The sequence below is a fragment of the Trichosurus vulpecula genome, chromosome 5 (assembly GCF_011100635.1).
Source record: "Trichosurus vulpecula isolate mTriVul1 chromosome 5, mTriVul1.pri, whole genome shotgun sequence".
NCBI classification, from domain to species: Eukaryota; Metazoa; Chordata; class Mammalia; order Diprotodontia; family Phalangeridae; genus Trichosurus; species Trichosurus vulpecula.
In genome coordinates this window covers 92,599,282-92,618,895 of record NC_050577.1, presented here as the reverse complement: position 1 = coordinate 92,618,895, position 19,614 = coordinate 92,599,282, and the positions used below count along the sequence as shown (strand labels likewise).

At 34.7% G+C, this 19,614-nt stretch overlaps 1 protein-coding gene across 1 annotated transcript in view; it reads right to left on the bottom strand.

Moving 5' to 3' along the window:
* Positions 1-19,614, bottom strand: part of KMT2C (lysine methyltransferase 2C) — a 297,401-nt gene that overhangs the window by 179,543 nt on the left and 98,244 nt on the right. Inside the window, exon 7 of the mRNA XM_036759103.1 lies at positions 4,973-5,135. The gene's annotated coding sequence lies outside the window, so the exon portion shown is untranslated. The remainder of the gene's footprint in view (positions 1-4,972; positions 5,136-19,614) is intronic.

Sequence of the window (19,614 nt, the reverse complement as noted above, 5' to 3'; positions counted from 1 at the left end):
ATTTATTTAATTATTAGATTTAGTTAGTTCTAAAAGGGGTAAACTAATGACACTACTATTATAGTTTTACTGTTTATCTGTAATAACTTTTTTCTTTAGAAATTTAGATGTGCTACCTTTTGGTGCAAATATGTTCAGTAATGATATTGATTCTTTGACTATGGTACCTTTTAGGAAAATGTAGTTTCCTTGTTTATTTCTTTTAATTAGCTCTATTTTTGCTACTGCTTTTGAACAAGATAAGGATAACAGATTCTGTTCCAGTCATCTATTTTAAGTCTACGTGTATTCTCCTTTTGTGTCTAAGCAAGTTCTTTTAAAAAACATATTGTTAAATTCTACTTTCCAATCCATTATGCTGCTCTCATGTGTTTTAGGGGGAAGTTCTTCACTTTGTAGTAATAATTGCTGGTCAGTTTTCTTTCAAGATTTCCTGAAATATAATGTTGAGATCCATTTTTTGCACATGGCTTTCAAATAGTCAAATGATTCTTACATTTTTTCCCTCTTCAAATTGCTTTCCAAATCAGCTGTTTTATCAGGGATTTCATATTTTCTACTTTTTCAATCTTTTGACTTATATTTCCTTATGTTTCAAAGAATCATTAGATTCCATTTGACCAATTTTTTTTTCAAAAATAATTTCTTTCTAAGGTTTTTATTTTTAAATCTTTATGTTTCTTCCATAGGTATCTTTTCCCCTTTTTCCCTGTAATGGTCTCAGAATTTAAATTTTTTTTTTCCCTCTTTTTAAAAATTTTCTTCAACTTCACTGGGAATTCCTGGTGAACTTTTGCCCAGTTGGCATTTTTCATTAAGGCTTTGCTTGAAGATTAAACAAAAAAAAGTCATTATTGCCTTCTTTGTGTCTTGAGCTTCCCTGTAACCACAGCACCTCCCTACATTAAGGTCCTTTTCTTTTCTGATCATTCTTCCACCCTACTTCTTGACTTTGAATTTTATATTAGGGCTGGGCTCTGTGCACTTCTTGGGGGGAATGCATAGCCTGAGGTTCTGAATTTCTAGGTACTTCTGCTTTATTCTAACCTCAATCTTAAAGCCTGTAACTTTTCAGTAATTTCAAAGAAGTAGTGATCTCTTCATTCCACTCCTTATATGAGTTCTCCAAATTCTGATCCAAGTTCAAGTCTGCTATATTCTTCATGGTTGTGTTTCAGTAATCTGCTACTAGACTTCGTCACTGGTAGCCTACTGGGATGTTCTAGAGGTCCAGGTTGACTGAACTAGGAAACCTATCCTGGTCCTATACTGTGGTTTACATACTGTGTATAAGACTATCATCAGCTACATTTCTGGATCATGTTCCTTGTTCAGTACACAATGAGGGTCTATGTGGGCTCATCATCACAACTCTTCAGCCAGGACCTGTGAGTTAGAACTCAGCAAAAGGTGACCGAGCATCCAGATGACACCAGATCCAGAATAAAGAGCTAGTTCAGGAATCTCCTTGTAATACATTCTGCCATAGGCTTACTGTTATAATTCTCTTTCTGTCCCTAAGAACTGAAATGCTTCTTTCGTGGGAAAAAAAAGAATACTCATTATGACTTTTTTCTGGCTTCCCAGATCAGAATTCCAAGTGGTATATTTTCTAGGTCATTGTGGGAGAGTGTACTGGGTAAGGTAGGCAAAAATGCTTCCTTTCCTTCTACTATCTTGACCTTATTTTGTATCTGTTGGGGGTAATTATTCAACCATTTCATTTAAGGTTTCAGAGATGCTTTTCAGGATGCAGTTACTTGAAATATCATTGATATTTTCAAACCAGTTTCCATTACTTCTATTCTGTCTTCTTGTAAAAATTATTTAGCTAAAAATTTACTAGATAAATCTTTTATAAAAAACAAGCTCCTGGGTCAGTTAGGTGGTGCAGTAAGTAGAGCACCAGCCCTGGAGTCAGGAGGACCCGAGTTCAAATCCAGCCTCAGACACTTGACACAATTACTAGCTCTGTGACATTGGGCAAGTCACTTAACCCCAATTGCCCTGCCAAAAAGCAAAAAAAAAAAAAAAAAACAACCCAAGCTCCTACTTTTTTATACAATCTTAATAGTTTGATGAATTTTTATGGTTAGTTTTGAATTTTGCCTCTGTCTTCCTTGGATTTCAGAACTTCAATTTTTGCCTTTAGAATTTTCTGAACTGTGTTTGTAAATTTTTTTTAGTTACATATTTCTCCCTTATCTTTCACTGATAAAAGTCTTTGGCTATAGACATTTTCCCCTAAGAGCTTCATTGGTAATATCCTATAAGTACTGCTATGTTGTCATATTGGTATATTAAAATAATTTATTATTTTTAGAACATCCTTTTTGAACCACTCTGAAACTTCTTTAAATTCCTTATTGATTATAATTTTTTTATTGTGTTAGAGTCAATAAGTGAAATATTAATATTTTGCTTTTCTGAAAATGTGTTTGAGATTTTTTAAGCTTATAGATTATAGACAATTTTAGTAAAGATGCCAAATAAAGCAGAAAAATATAGTGCTTAAGACTGTCATACACCAGTGATTAAAGTCCATCATACTGAACTTTTCTTAAATACTATTCAATTTTTAACTCATTTCCTGTTCATTAAATTTGAAAAACATCCGTGTTTTAAGTGTCTAAAAGTTATTATTATTATTATTTATGATGGATGATGAAAACAGGTAAATAAAAATGGTATGGTAATAGAAAAGACATCACTTAAAGAAGCTGACAGTGGAATCAAAAATTTCGAAGTAGGCCAACAAAGCCATGAAGAGCCAATGACTAAAAGGCTGTGTAAAGTAGAAGGAATACAACGAATAGTAATCCTAATGGTGACATAAACAAGTGTTTGAATTATGATGGTAGCAGGATTGAATAAGAAATCGTAGAATTGAAAAACTGTCATTCCATAACTTCTAGGATGAGACCATACTGATATACCTGAGCTAAAATCATTGGCATCAAGGGGATAAGGAAATTCATCATTCCCCTCATGGCTGAGCTGCCTAAATTAGAGATCAATACAAGTGCAGTTGTCGCCAAGAATGAGGAAAGGGGGAAAATAAGCATGAAAATTATGAGTCAAGTACTACTATTACTGAATTAAAAGAAGAAGATAACGTCAGGTTGGCACAGTCTTACTATGATAAATATTGGGAAAAAGAAAACAGATTTATGGAGAAAACACTTGATTGAGAACTGAGAGCAGGTTACAACTTTCCACAATTAGTCAGGAAGGAGAATGGGATGTGTTTAAAGATGTGAGTTTTTCATGTTAGAAAGCCTCAAAACTATACTGCAAGTCTTTCCAGTGATAGGTGTGTTTTTCCTTTAGTTGCATTATTTTTTCATTTGTCAAAAATAATATGAATAGAAAACAATCAGGAAGCAGATTCTGGTAAGTTTTCAGGTCACTGTGATTATTAGTCTCTACAAAATATTTTCATAAAAGGAGGGCAGTCAATAAAATAATTTTTTTTCATGTTGGACAGTGAATAGAATTCTGCCAGTTGAAGAAAATAGCTGTTTCTCCATGCATTTATATGTGTGACTGTTTTATTCCATCTGTGGGTCTTCAGCACACAGAAGCAGCTGATTATGTTCAATGCATATTAAATGTGAATACTTTCTTAAACAATTGAGATCAACTGAACTTGTACGTGCCTTACTATTAAAACATGGTATACCAACAGAAATCATACACAAAATGTCCTTCCACTGGTGAAGTCCAATGTACCAGGAGAGATACAAACAAATCTGATAAAATAAAAGTATTATCATAGATAAAATTAAAATATTTGTTAAGAAAATTTGATCTATTATGATATTACCTTACTTTTTAAGGATTCAAACATGCACTACATGGAAAAGTGCTTTGTCTCAAAATGTGATATTTTCTAATCAAATCAAAGTGGAAAAAAAAATAAGCATTATTCTTTAGTCCTCTAAAAGTAAGTGGAAATTTCAATACATTTTATCTGGAGTTTACTACAACTTAAGTCTCACAAAATTGTTTTAGCAAGATTCTAAGAATAAAACTTACACAGCAACATTAAAAAGGAAATTACCATAACTGAAAGTTAAAGGCAATGAAGAGTGATAAAGAATTTATCATTATATTTTCAACTACTTCCAAATGAGCATTATTTTAATTATGCAGATGTATCAGAGTTAAAAGAGTTAAAAACTTAAAGAGAGCTATTAACAGTGAGGAAATGAATGACTAGGAGCCCACAGATAGGTATCTAAAAAGCAAAAGACTGGACAGAGCAAAATGTTATTTGTATTGCAAAACTAATTATTTTTATTCCAAATTTTGAAGAAGGAACATCAAACACACAAAATATCTAATACATAAGGAGGGTAACTTGATATGTTTGATGGACAGAAAGGAGAAAAAGTTAAATGATACAAATAAGAGAATGTTAATACCTCAAAATTCAAAAAAGAATAAAGTTAGCAAATGACTAAACAAAGTAACTACAACAATAATTTTGATCTTTACACAAGAACTGAATCATTGCAAAGAATAGAAATTTTTGCTTTTAAAGATACAATGAAATAAAAGATAATCTGTTCAAAAACCTATTATGACTACTTTGTACCTTGGCATACAACCTAAATGATCTCTCACTACTTCAATGGGCATACAATCTAAATTTTCTCTCTACTTCCAATTTGCCATCAAAAGATCACTTTTCCACGTAAGTCCTTTTAGGATACATGTGATTACTATATAAACACAGTGTAAATATATCCAAGGTTCTAATGTTTTCAAAATGAAAAATAATCTACAACTCTCAATGACACATTTGTTTCCAAATGCCAATGCAGTTCCAAAATTTTCCTGAAATACAAAGTCATTTTTCGTAAGACCTGCACAATTACATTTGGACAATTTGAAATATTTTCTACTCAAGTAAATCGACTGATGAATTTATTAATATCTATATGTCCATAATATGTAACATACTTACATCTTTCAGGAGCCTGGTCAATGTGTTCTGGACAAAGAAGGGAGAAATTACTAATATCCTGAAAAGTGCCTGCTCCAGCAGCACAAGGGTAATGGTACATCTGGGTACATTTTTCTTCACAGCATTTGATAGTGGCTCCAAGGTGCTTACAAAATGCACATCGCTGAAAGTGAGGGAAAAAAAGAAATTTCCTCTTAAAACTTTGACAAGCTAATATAATTAGAGGTCTGGAAAGAAATACTTCTTTTGAAGACATCAGTAAAATAAATTCAGAACTCAATCAAAATAACACTGGTACATTTGTTACAAGGATTCAGGTGCAATAATAATTTAGATCAAGGGGTTGTGTTTATCAATGGCTCACATCAGTGTTACTGATGGGACCCCTGTTTTAAAAAAATTAACAAAGGACAGATGTTTATAATTGGCTTAATCGTTACCTATGAAACATAAATATATTTAGAAAAAACTATTTAAAATGTCTATTGTAAATGATGGAGCAATCTTGATGAATAAATTAATAAACAAGTGAAAGAATATGCTAAGGATTGACAGTAAGGATATGGAAAATGTCAAGAAACTCCAAATGTTTGTTTTGTTTGTTTCCACAAAGGCAATTTAGTGAAGTGGAAAAAAGCAGATTTAAATTGCAATGATATCTTAGTCATAGTGTGACCATAGGAAAAATAAATTAACTTTCTTGATTTTTTATTTCCTCATCTTTAAAAAAGGCATAAACAATACCTGAATTACCTACCTCACAGGGTTAAGTATGAGAAAACTGATCTGCAGATCTTATGGTATAATATAAATGCTTATTCTCTTTTATGGAAGAGCTATTAACAAGAAGTAAAACAATGACTTTTTCACTTTCATTTCTTTCCTCTCTAAAGGGGGAGGCACATGTCATTCTTCAAATTTCTATCTTCTATGGGCTGTATATTTTAAACAGTAATTTATCAAATAAATTTGAGCCCACACCAAGTTCGGTGGGATATACTTAAAATTAAGTGAACAAGTCAAATAATGAAACAGATATAAATGAAACCTCTGCCTTCAAACATCAGAGCAAATTGTTAATTACATCTGCAACAATTATCACAATAGAAGGAATCTCTAACTGCTTTGAGAAGGACTGGAATATGCCCAACTCATTAATTTATAGCACCATACAAAGATGCTAAAAGGCTGAAACAATGTCCTAATTACAATTAATTGAACCCTTCACAAGCTAATTGGCTACGAAGTACGCAGCAAACAAAAAGCATCTAACATCTAAGGAAGGGAAACCTGTTACGTATAATGTACAGAATTAACCTGATTCAAAACTATTAAATATCAAATACTAGCATGTGCTAAATGTACAAGAAAATGTGACTTAAAAAAAAATTACCTGAGCATGATTATAAATCTGACTGATATTTGGAATGACAGGGGCATTCCGTTCTTGAACTGCAGAAATTTAAAAATTTCTTTCGCCAAGAATTTTAAAAATCCCAGGGCTCATTGTTTGGTTTTTCAACTACTCAAATAGTTCCTTAGCCACTGTGTGACCTTGTGAATACAATGATATGCTCAAAATAACTGTCAATGAGAAAGCAGGTCACCACCTGCAAATGCATATTCTTCAACAAATTTTAATAATCTGATATCATAGGAATGAGAAAGAAAATACTGTAGAAAAAATAGTCCTAAAAGGATTAAAATATCTAAACTGTAAAGAATTTCAAAAAGAATTTAAAAGATACCAGACACAATGAAAAATTTCTTTTATGAAATAACAGCTAGGAAAGAAAAAGTTCTTTTAAAATCTATTTTAAAAAAACACAAACATGATTGTGTCACAAACACTCATGGTACATACCTACTATTTCTCTCCCTAAACTCAAAGCAGCTATAGAAAATATGGACATCTGCTAAAGAACTTACAATATGGTTGGGGAGGCAAGATTCATGAAAAATTAAGCAATTATTGATATCAAAGATAAACAACTCAACACAAAGAATGTCAAAATGCAGAGCATGATTAATTGCAAGATGAACTGCAAAAAGTGTTACAAAATTTCAGAAAGTGAAATCACCATAGACTGTAATAGCCTAAGAAGATCAACTTTCTTAACAAGACCAAAAGAAGATTAAGGCCAATGTCACTAGAAGAAAGATAGACAATGAAAAATCAAATTCAGACCCAAATAAGCTTTCCAAAAAAAAAAAAAAAAAAGAAAAGAAAAGAAAAGAAAAGAAAAGAAAAGAAAAGAAAAGAAAAGAAAAGAAAAGAAAAGAAAAGAAAAGAAAAGAAAAGAAAAACCCTATAAAGCACAGGCATAGATATTTTTAGTGTCATAAAAAGTAATTACCTAAAACTAAAAGCAAGCATCACTTGAAATAGTGATCAATTAGAAGCCGCACAATAATTATTATTTCATATACTTCCAGAAATACTAACAGGAACATAGACATAAGAGAAAGTGAGGTCAAGTCAACAAGCATTTATAAATCATCTATTTTGTGACACACAATGTGCTAAGTGCAAAAACAATTAAAGGCATAAAGTGAAAAAAAACAAACAAACAACTATTTGTTCATGATATATTGGCTTACTTAGAAAAATACAGGGCATCAGCACAAAGATACAAATGGAGATAAATCAACATCTTCACCATAGTTATAAGCCAAATAAACTCTCAAAAATAAAAGCATTTCTAAATAACAAAAGCCAGGGCTCAATAATATAAAGGCAAGGGGCAGAGTCAAGATAGTGGCTAGAAAGCAGGGACTTGCTTAAGCTCTCCCCCAGGTCCCTCCAAACACCTGTAAAAAATGGCTGTGAACAAATTCTAGAGCTGCAGAACCCACTAAAAAGGACAGGGAAGCAGGGCTCCAGCTCAAGAAAGCCGAGATGGTCTCTGAGAAGTGTCTATCACATGGAGCTGGGAGCTGAGCCCAGTGTGGGCTGTGCCCGGACCAACCAGACCAGGAGCTGGGCATAACAGGCCCCTAGTGCCCTGAATCACTGAGCTGTGGCAGTTACCAGACTTCTTAACCCACAAATGCCAAAGACAACAGAGAAGGTTAGTGGGGAAAACTGCTAGTGAAAGGAGTGGGCGGTCCGCCCCAACCCCAGGTAGAGCTCTGGAGCTGCTTCCAGAGCTCCAGCTACAGTTGTTTTCCGCCCCAGGCCCATCTGGTAGGAGGAATTATGAGGCTGATCACAGCAAGAGTGCAGAGCCTGTTTGGATCTGAGTCCTGGGCCAGGTTGGCAGTTCTTGGGGGAGGAAGAGCACTGGTGTGGCAGAGCTTGCTGTGTAGAAATACCTCTGAAAACAGCAGCACATGGCCCCTAGAGCTTGGGACAAAGTACTCTACTCTACAAGCAGTCATACATCTACAAAAAGCTCGAGGGTCAAGTAGTTGGCAGGGAACATGAATAGGCAGTGAAAATGAACCCAGATTCAGCCTCAGACTTTGGAATCTTTCTCTGGTGACAAAGAAGATCCAAACATACAGCCAGAAGTCAACAAAGTCAAAGAGCCTGCATCAAAAGCCTCCAAGAAAAACATAAACTAGTCTCAGGCCATGGAAGAGCTCAAAAAGGATTTGGAAAAGCAAGTAAGAGAAGTGGAGGAAAAATTGGGAAAAGAAATGACAATGATTCAAGAAAACCATGAAAAACAAGTCAATGACTAGCTAAAGAAGACCCAAAAAAATACTGAAAAAAAAATACTGAAGAAAACAACACCTTAAAAAATAGACTAAGTCAAATGGCAAAAGAGCTCCAAAAAGCCAATGAGGAAAAGAATGCCTTGAAAGGCAGAATCAGCCAAATGGAAAAGGAGGTACAAAAGACCACTGAAGAAAATACTACCTTAAAAATTAGACTGGAGCAAGTGGAAGCTAGTGACTTTATGAGAAATCAAGAAATTATGAAACAGAACCAAAGGAATAAAAAATGGAAGACAATGTCAAGTATCTCCCTGGAAAAACGACTGACCTGAAAACAGATCCAGGAGAAATAATTTTAAAATTACTGGACTACCTGAAAGTCATGATCAAAAAAAGAGCCTAGACATCATCTTTCAAGAAATTATCAAGGAAAACTACCCCAATATTCTAGAACCAAGGGTAAAATAGAAATTGAAAGAATCCACAGATCACCTCCTGAAAAAGATCCCAAAAAGAAAACTCCTAGGAATATTGTTGCCAAATGCCAGAGCTCCCAGGTCATGGAGAAAATTCTGCAAGCAGCCAGAAAGAAACAATTTGAGTATTGTGGAAACACAATCAGAGTAACACAAGATCTAGCAGCTTCCGCATTAAGGAATCGAAGGGCTTGGAATATGATATTCTGGAGGTCAAAGGAGTTAGGACTAAAACCAAGAATCACCCACCCAGCAAAACTGAGTATCGTGCTCCAAGGCAAAATATGGATTTTCAATGTAATAGAGGACTTTCTCAGTGAAAAGACCAGAGCTGAATAGAAAATCTGACTTTCAAACTCAAGAATCAAGAGAAGTAGGAAAAGGTAAACAAGAAAGAGAAATCATAAGGGACTTACTAAAGTTGAACTGTTTTGCTTACATTCCTACATGGAAAAATGGTATGTGTCTAATTCATGAGACCTTTCTCAGTATTAGGATAATTGAAGGGAATATACATATATATAGACAGAGGGCACAGGAGGAGTTGAATATGAAGGGATGATATCTAAAAAAATAAAATCAAATTAAGGAATGAGAGAGGAATATATTGAGAAAGGGAGGGATAGAATGGGGTAAATTATCTCACATAAAAGTGGCAAGAAAAAGCAGTTCATTGAAAGGGAAGAAGGGGCAGGTGAGGGGGAATGAGTGAATCTTGCAAAAACATATTCAAGAGTATTTTCTGAAAAGAGAGCAAATGGTGCTCACATAAAATAATTCTCAAGGTCAAAAGCTCTCATGGGGGGGGATCCATTTTTAATTATGAAAATCTCTTTATCATTCTAGACTGTATCAAAACTACTTTTATTACAAGGCGAGTAACATCATAGTAACAGACTATTATACTTCAATTAATTTTTTTTTAAATTTCTTCCTTTTTCTTTTTTAAATTCCATTGAGTGTGGAAGTTGTAACCATGTTGAGGGAATAATGAACTCTATAAATATCTTTATACTTATTAGAATTCTCCTAAAACTCCTAAAACACTCACAAAAAGATAAAAGTTAAAGATAAATGTCTTAGTAGCTGTATCAGGAGGGCCGAGTTTATAATCTCAAAGAGGATCATAAACATGTCTGAAAGGTTCGGAATCGCCGGATAGAAGAAACTCTCAAAGTAGAAGGCAGAAGAATCAAAACATTTATTTAGGCTCCACAGTAACCAACCCATGAACCAGAAGCCCCATTTTGATATGTTGATCAAAATCTTCCAGGCCCAATAAGTACGCCTTGCAAGAGTAACCAGGAGGCTACAGAGAAGCATGATTGCGTAAAGCAAAATCATGCTTCCCCCTCGATGGTAATAAGATTACCCACTGGCCTGAAGTCTTTGTTCAGCTTCCTCCCGTAGGTCAGCTCTGCTACTGGCAGCTCCTGCCTCAGCTGTGTCTCTGTCTGTAACTGAAGCTGCAACTGAAACTGACGATGTAACGGTCGCTGTAACTGACGATGTAACTGTCGCTGGCTCCAACCGGAAAAGGAAAAGAAGAATCTTCAAGCTGTCCTCTCCCCTCTTATAGGGTTTTTGACATCATCAAGCTCCGCCCAAATGACCAGGGCCGATTGGTTCCTGAGTTGGCTCCTCCCCCTAGGGTAGACCAGGTTCTGGAGCTAACACCTCCCCTCAGCCAGCCCCATGACTCATCACACAGGAAGTTGTCTGCTTCCCGGCATGCTCCCCGGGCCTCCTGCCCCGGAAGAGCAAGCCACAGTGTCCAGAGGCTCAATGAGGCAAGCTGAGCCATTCAAAGAAAACAAAAGCCATTATGGCTACAGTAGCCTAGAAACTGGTCTATTCTGAAACACACTGAAAACCCATAAAGTACAAAAAAAATCAAAATTAGATTTAGAAAAAGGGTTAATTACTTAATAAACGATGTGGTAAATGTGGTTTGATGATGAAAAAAGTATCAAAATCTTATAAAATCCAAGACAAATTACATAAAACCAAGTTATTACATAAAAGAAATGCTATAAAGGTTTTTTAAAAAAAATTATAGAATTCATTGTAGATTATCAATAAATGTAACTATTTTACATCATCCCAAGTAATTTTAAACACCATTGCAGTATAAGTAAAGGTAATAAGGACCTAGACTAGGGTAGTGGCACAGAGAAAAGAATGAATAGTGGCAACAGGCAATGTAGTCAAAATTTTTTAAGAACTGGATGCAGAGCAATGGTTTGGAGTCCGACGACCTGGGTTTGAATCCGGCTTCCAATATTTAATTTTCAACCATGGGGAAGTCACTTAACCCTAAGCTTCTTCACCTGTACAACAGGAGCAAAAACATTTCCTCTAGAAAGGTGGGTGAGATCATGAAAGGCCATAATTGCTCAAGGAGGGCAGATGCAGATGGGTTGCAATCTGCACTGCTGACAGGCATTCCAGAATCTAAGAGAGCATCCATCTACCTGCTTATAAAAAGGGCGTGTGTGTGTGTGTGTGTGTGCGCGCGTGTGTGCGTGTGTACTAATGTACAGTGGGACCAGAAAACAGTAGGTATGATAACCACAATGTAAAATGTAAGACCAATCAATGGAAAAGGAACATGAGGTAATTATATTAAGCTCAGTCATGCAAGGAATTGAGAAGATAACAACTCCTTCCTTGATTGCAGTGGTGAGAACACAGGTGTGAAGACAGAATGTCAACTACATATGCTGTCAGACATAGCCAGTGTGTTTGCTAGTTTTGTTGAACTGTTTTTTCTTCTTCCTTCAAAAGAATTTTTTCCAAGGAATAACTTCTAAGATGGGGAAGAAAGAAGGAAAATTCAGAAATCAGTGGGATGAAAACCAAAAAGCAACAATAAAATAGGATTCTTTTAGAAACCCAGCCTGGACCTAGTTGTAACATACTTTTCCATTCCCACTATGCTTCAGCAATCCTGGGAGGTTAGGGGATTACAAAGAATTACATACTAATAAATAATACCTTGGAAATAATTGTTGGGCATACTTAATGTAGAATTTCATACTGAGAAAGGAAACAATTTCCCCTTAATCTCTCAAATTATATTGGGAGAATTATATGTTACTTCATATCAATACAATCAACAAGGATTAGAGTAACTTTCCCATTATCCCATAGGAAATAAAATCCATACACAAGTAACAAGAAAAAACTTCCTGTCTTCCCTCAGTTACTCACCCATATACAGCTTGTATATACACAGCAATTTGAATGATGTCTCCCCAGTGACAAATTATTATTTCTCTCTCATATTAATAGCCAGTTGTTAAAACTGGGGAGAACCAAGTTTTTGCCCCCCTGTCCTGTCTCCTTGTGCAATCTCCCAAAGACAGGGCTGATGGAAGATAGCATTAACATTCTCCCCATTCTGGGTATTGCTACTCCACCCAACTAGCTCAGGCTTGGGTAGGGCATATAGATTCTTTGTCTACAATGACCAAGGCTGGTCTAGGAATAGGACTAGTCTCTCTGACTTGATGTCACTCTCGCCCCTCATTGTAATATTCATTCTCTCATTATTAAACAACTAGAGTTGATTGCCACCCTCAGGTACATTCTTCGTGCAAGGACATATAAATCCTCAGCTTGCCCCCATGATTGTTTTTGGTCTAAGACAGAGACGGCCAAATGATCATACTTTGATCATTAAGCGCACTGGCCATTGTTAATAAAATGATTAAATTATCTAGAAAGTAAGTCTCTTAAACTTTTTAACTGTCACACCAATTAGACTGGGAATTCCTTGACAGCAGAAGTTGTCTCTTGCCATTTTTTGTGCCCTAGTGATTAGCATAGTTCCTGGCACTAGTAGATGCTTAGTAATTAATGAATGATATCTACTATGTGCTTAACTCTATATACTATGAGGAAGATGAATAAGAGCTGGCCTCTGCATCTCAAGGAGTTTATATCCAAATGAGAAATTTACACATTTATAGAAATATTTGCCACCAAATAGAGCAACTGAAATGAGGAGAACAAACATCCTCCTTAGGTTTAAAATGCTAAAACTGAGAGAATTCTCATTTAAGTCAGGTCACTTTCATTACCACTTTCATTATAGTAGTCCATCTACTGGTCACCACTGCCTTCTCTCCAGATTCTATTGTCATAATCCCACCCCATTCTAGCTGTGGGCTTAATCCATCTTTAAAATGTTTTCTTTCATTCGTATTTTTTTAAAAATAGAAAAGGAAAAGAATATTCAACATAGAACAGTGAATATTATATACAGCTCACTTTTCCTTTTAATTATCTAACTTGAAACCTGCAAAGCTAGTCTACTTGTCTTTGTCTCCTTCTCACTTTCCTTCTGTTCTCTGGGTATTTTAAAACAATTTTTCATTAACTCCCCACACCCCTCCTCCGCACTCTCACTTTTTCTTGGTTAGAGAATGTGGTGGTGGTGATACCTGTAGACAGACTTTCATCTTCCAGGACAAAATTCTCCTAAGAAGTATACGGAGTCAAGCAAAATAAATTCTCACATGAGCAAAGTTTTAAAAATCATGTTTTATTCTGTACTTTAAGTCTATCATGTCATTTGAATCCTTTATCACAAGTTCCAAATTCTTCAATAGTTGATTTTCTTTACAAAGCTGGTGCTATTGGTCTGAACATTTCACTCTGCATCAATTCATGAAAGTTTTTTGCTATCCCTTCTTAGAGATCAGTAAAAATCCTATTATATTCATCCCCTATTCTTTTGGTCACTTTCCAACTGATGGGTATTGCCTTAAGTTCTAATTCTTTGGTACAAAATGTGCCAATAAAGTGAGCTGTTATGATTATTTTTATATAAATGGACATAAAATCTTCACTTATGAAGAGACTCCCATTGAACCAACCTAGTAAGCAAGCCCTTATTTAAATTAAATTAAAATAGAAATTGAAAGAATCCATCAATCACCTCCTCAAATATATCCCAAAAAGAAATCTCCTAGGAACACTGTCGCCAAATTCCAGAGTTCCCAGATCAAGGAGAAAATACTGCAAAGCAGCCAGAAAGAAACAATTTGAGTATTGTGGAAACACAATCAGAATAACCTAAGATCTGGCAGCTTCTACATTAAGAGATTGAAGGGCTTGGAATACGATATTCCGCAGGTCAATGGAGCTAGGATTAAAACCAAGAATCACCTATCCAGCAAAACTGAGTATCATGCTCCAAGGCAAAATATGGACTTTCAATAAAATAGAGGACTTTCAAGCTTTCTCAGTGAAAAGACCAGAGCTGAATAGAAAATTTGACATTCAAACACAAGAATCAAGAGAAGCATGAAAAGGTAATCAAGAAAAAGAAATTGCAAGGGACTTACTAAAGTTGAACTGCTATGTTTACATTCCTACATGGAAAGATGATGTGTATGATTCATGAGACCTCAGTATTAGGGTAGCTGAAGAGAATATGTGTGTGTGTGTAAATGTATGTATGTATATATCTACATATATATACATATATGTGTGTATATGTATAAGTGAATGTGTATGTATGTATATATGTGTGTGTGTGTGTGTGTATACACACACACACACACACACAGAGAAGGGGATGGGAGGGGAGTGGGGTGACAGAAGGGAGGGCTGACTGGGGAACAGGGTAACCAGAATATACGCCATCTTGGAGTGGGGGGAGGGTAGAAATGGGGAGAAAATTTGTAATTCAAACTCTTGTGAAAATCAATGCTGAAAAATAAATATATTAAATAATAAAGGAAAAGAAAAAAAAGAGAATATTCACAGCACAATGCAATAAAGATTATTTTTTCAGAAACTAAAAAAAAAAAATCCAAAGGATGACACACACAAACACACACACACACACACACACACACACAATGTATAAAAACACACCAACATTTCAACCAACTCTTGAAAGCACATGTAATGTTGGATGCCCAGAGTAAGATATCTCAACAGAAAAAAGATCCTTTTCCTTATCTCTTCTCTTGAGCTAAGCTTCATCACAGTCATTACGCCATTCAATTTCTTTAGCATTCTTTCCATTTATACTACTGCAGCCAACACTATACTTATAATGGCATGCTATTTTTTTTTTGCAATCAGCCTCAGTTACATCCTCCATATAGATCTTGAAAAAAATTTTAATTGTCCTAAATTTCCCAAGCACCTTTCATACTCCTCTTCTATCCTTCCTTTTCATCTGATCAGAATCACACTTCTATTCATTTTGACAATTTCATTCTTAAGAAGTAACCATTTCATCACCACTATTATTCAATATAATACTGGAAGTGTAAGCTATCGCAACAAGAGAAGAAAAAGAAATTGAAGGAATTAGAATAGGCAACAAGGAATCAAATCTATCATTTTGTGTAGGTGACATAATAGTATTCTTAGAGAATCAACTAAAAAACCACTTGAAACAATTAACAACTTCAGCAAAATTGCAGGATATAAAATAAACCCATATTAATTATCAGTATTTTTATATACTGCCGACAAAGTCCAACAGCAAGAGATAGAGAAATTCCACTTAAAATAACTGTAAACAATATAAACTACTTGGGAGTCTACCTGCCAAAACAAGCCCAGGAAATATGGGAATACAATTACAAAACACTTTTCACAAAAATGAAGTCAGATCTAAATAACTGGAAAAATAGCAACTGCTCATGGGTAGGCCCAGCCAATTTAAAAAAAAATTATAATTCTGCATTAATTAATTTGCTTATTCAGTGCCATACCAATCAAGCTACCAAAAGATTATTTAATAGAGCTAAAAAAAAATTTTTTAACAAAATGCATCTGGAAGAACAAAAAGTCAAGACCATCATGGGAACTCATGAAAAAAAAATACAAAGCAAGGTGGCCTAACTACCAGATCTCAGAGTCCATTATAAAGCAGTAATCATTGAAACTACCAGGTACTGGCTAAGAAACAGAGTGATGGATGAGCAGAATAGATTAGTTCCACAAGGCACAGTAGTCAATGACCACAGTAACCTACCATTTGATAAACCCAAAGAGCCCAGTCTTTGGAACAAGAACTCACTATCTGACAAAAACTTCTGCAAAAACCTGAAAACAATAAGGCACCAACTGGGTATAATAAATGAGCATCTTACACCATATACCAAGATAAGGTCAAAATGGGTGCATGATTTAGACAGAAAGGGGAACACGATAGACGAACAATGAATCTTGTCAGATCTATGGAGAATGGAAATAATCATGACCAAACAAGAGACAGAAAGCATTACAAAATATAAAACAGATCATTTTGATTATGTTAAATATTGAATTATATTAAATTAAAAAGCTTTTCCACAAACAAAACCAACAAAACCAAGATTAGAAGGAAAAAGGAAATCTGGGAAGCAAGTATCTCTGATAAAGTTCTCATTTCTCAAATATACAGAGAACTCAGTAAAATTTATAAGAATACAAGCTGTTCCCTAACTAATAAGTTGTCAAAGGATATGAACAGGTAGTTTTCAGATGAAGAATCAAAGCTATCTATAGTCATATGAAGAAGTGCTCTAAATCACTTTTGATTAGAGAAACTAAAAGTAAAACAACTCTGAGGCACCACCTTGCACCTATCAGATTGGCTAACATGACCAAAAAAAAAAAAAAAAAAACCAAAAAAACAGGAAATGATAAATGCTGGAGACAACGTGGGAAGATTGAGACACTAATGAACTGCTGGTAGAGTTATGAACTAATCTAACCATTCTGAAGAGTAACTGGGAACTATACTCAAAGGGCAACCAAATTGTGAAAATCCTTTGAACCAGCAGTACCACTACTAGGTCTGTATCCTAAAAAGATCATCGAAAAGGGAAAGGACAGATATGGGCAAAAGTATTTATGGAAGCCCTTTTCATGGTGGCAAAATATTGGAAATTGAGGGGATATCCTCAACTGGGGAACGGCTAAACAAGCTGTGGTATTTGAAGGCAATAGAATCCTATTGTGCAATAAGAAATAATGAGCAGGCAGATTTCAGAAAAGCCTAGAAATGTTCATATGAACTGATGCAAAATGCAATGAGAAGAACCAGGAAAACACTGTATCTGGTATCAGCAACACTGTGCTATGATCAACTTGGAAGTACTTAACTCTTCCCAGCTATGCAATGACTCAAGACAAATACAAAGGACTCCCAATGGAAAATGCTATCCAGGTCCAGACAGAGAACTGACAGACTCTAAATGAAGATCGAAGCATACTTTTTTCCACTTACTTTATTCTTTCTTGTGTTTTTTTTCCCTTTTTATCTGTTTCTTCGTTCACAACTGTAACTAACATGGAAATGTTTTACATAATTGTAACTATATAACCTATATCAAATTGCTTACAATTTTAGGAATAGTGGAGGGAGAAAAATTTGGAACTCAAAATCTTGTAAAAACTGAATGCTAAAATTGTCCTGAAACATAATTGGGGAAGAAAATAAAAGGCTACTAAAAAATTTTTTTAAATGTTCAGGGGTTACCTTGCTTGCTTGTACTTGTATCCCCGTTGTTTAGCACAGTGGTTGGAAATTAATGAGTGCTTAATAAACATTTGTCCTTTTATTAAAAAAAAATTAAATATTCCTCCTGGATGAATTTCCCCTAAAGTATTTGAATCCATTTGATCCCACTTATTTTCTCTTTCAACACTTAGAAACCTGCTTACCCAAAATAAAGACTATATGTCAGAATATGCCCCACTTTACTTTTGCCAAATAACAGATTTTAACAAAGAATGGTCAACTTCACCTCAACAATCCCCCTTATTTCTACCCCAGCCATTTCACCTAGTTACTAAGAATAAGATCCAGAAAAGACATTTTATTAGTTTCTGAAATATTAATTTATCATTAAAGCAATTATTGGCAACTCTTTTGGGAAAGAGCACAGTAACTAATTTCAAAATAATTTAAGCCCTCCAATGCTGCTACATCATATAGCTGTACCAATGTTTCCCTAATTCTTCATATATTTCCTATAAGTAGTTGGCAGCGTACTCCAATGATGATTTAAATTTGATTGCTGTTATTGCTCATGTTAGCCCAAACCCTTTCTACAATGAATCTTCTTTCTGGATCCTGAATTTTCTCATTAGTATGTACACACACACACACACACACACACACACACACACACACACACATCACTATAATCTATCCTGTTCTTTCTGAATAAAGGGTACCTTTTCAGAAGTCCGGACTCCAGGTCTGGATCGTATTTTATCAAGTATCAAACATGTCAATGAAGAGCAATTTAACTCTGCACATTACGAGTTGTTAGTTTGCCTTGCTTGTTTTTTACATACCTATATTTTGTTCATTTTAATACAAAAAAACTGAGGCCAGGTATTTCAAAACTCTATCCCTTCTAATGTTTTTGTCTCCTATAGATTTCTGAGGTGTCTACTATTATTTTTCCTACAAGACGGTTGGTCATCAAGCTATAGCTAAAACTTGGTGAATAAATGTAGGTAATCTTGTCCCTTTTAAGTTTTTGACTGTCTTATAAGGTAACAGGTAAAAAGATGCTATCTAATCTTTCCCTAAAGCAGCATTACTCTATTTTTACACAATGGTCAAATGACAAGTGTCACCCTTCCCAATACTTGAGAAAAGTTTGAGAAAATAATCTACCACTATGGAACAGTCGTTAAGCCAGCCAATGGCCAAAAATGAAGCAATTATTTAAAACAACTGTATTTTATTTCTCTGTAAGTTCTCGGGGTACAACAGTGGATTAAAACAATCATTAAATCATCCACTCAATAGCCAGTGAAAGCCCATCCAACATTCTTATCCACCATAATGAAAATTTTTTCTGCAAAATAGTAAAAATCAATACTCAAAGGTAGCTGTCAGATCTATTCCAAATTCAAGAACACATTTATTCTGTATCTGTACTATTCCTTATGTAGAAGAAAAGACTGATTTACAAAGTTATAGAGTTCAAACTAATGTAAAAAAAACAACAATAAATAAGCTTAATAAATTAAGCACCTACTATATGCCAGGTAGTAACTTCTCTCAAGGATCTTACAGTCTAGAAGGAGGGAATGTAATTATGTATGTATGTACATAATGTAATTATAGATGTATGTAATAATAGAGAAATAAAAAATTACTTCATATAGGAAGTAATGAGTTATGTTATGAAGTAAAAGTGAGAAGAAAATACATATCCTGGAAATGACCAATGTCACGATATAGACTCATTATTGAAAGTCATGTATGAGAAACAGAAAAAAAAAATCTGGCTAGACAACAAAGTACAGGAATAAACTCTGCCATAACAATAACCCAAAGATCACAAACAAGTAGCAACTTTACAGAAACTTACTTAATAGTAACGAAACTAGACTAACTCTCCCCCATAAAAAGCATCTTTCATAAACTCCATCTGCCTTCTATATCTGACTTCTACTTAGCTTCTCAATGAGCTCCAAGAAAGCCTTGTATGCATGAGACACTTTGCAACTTTAAAAACTATG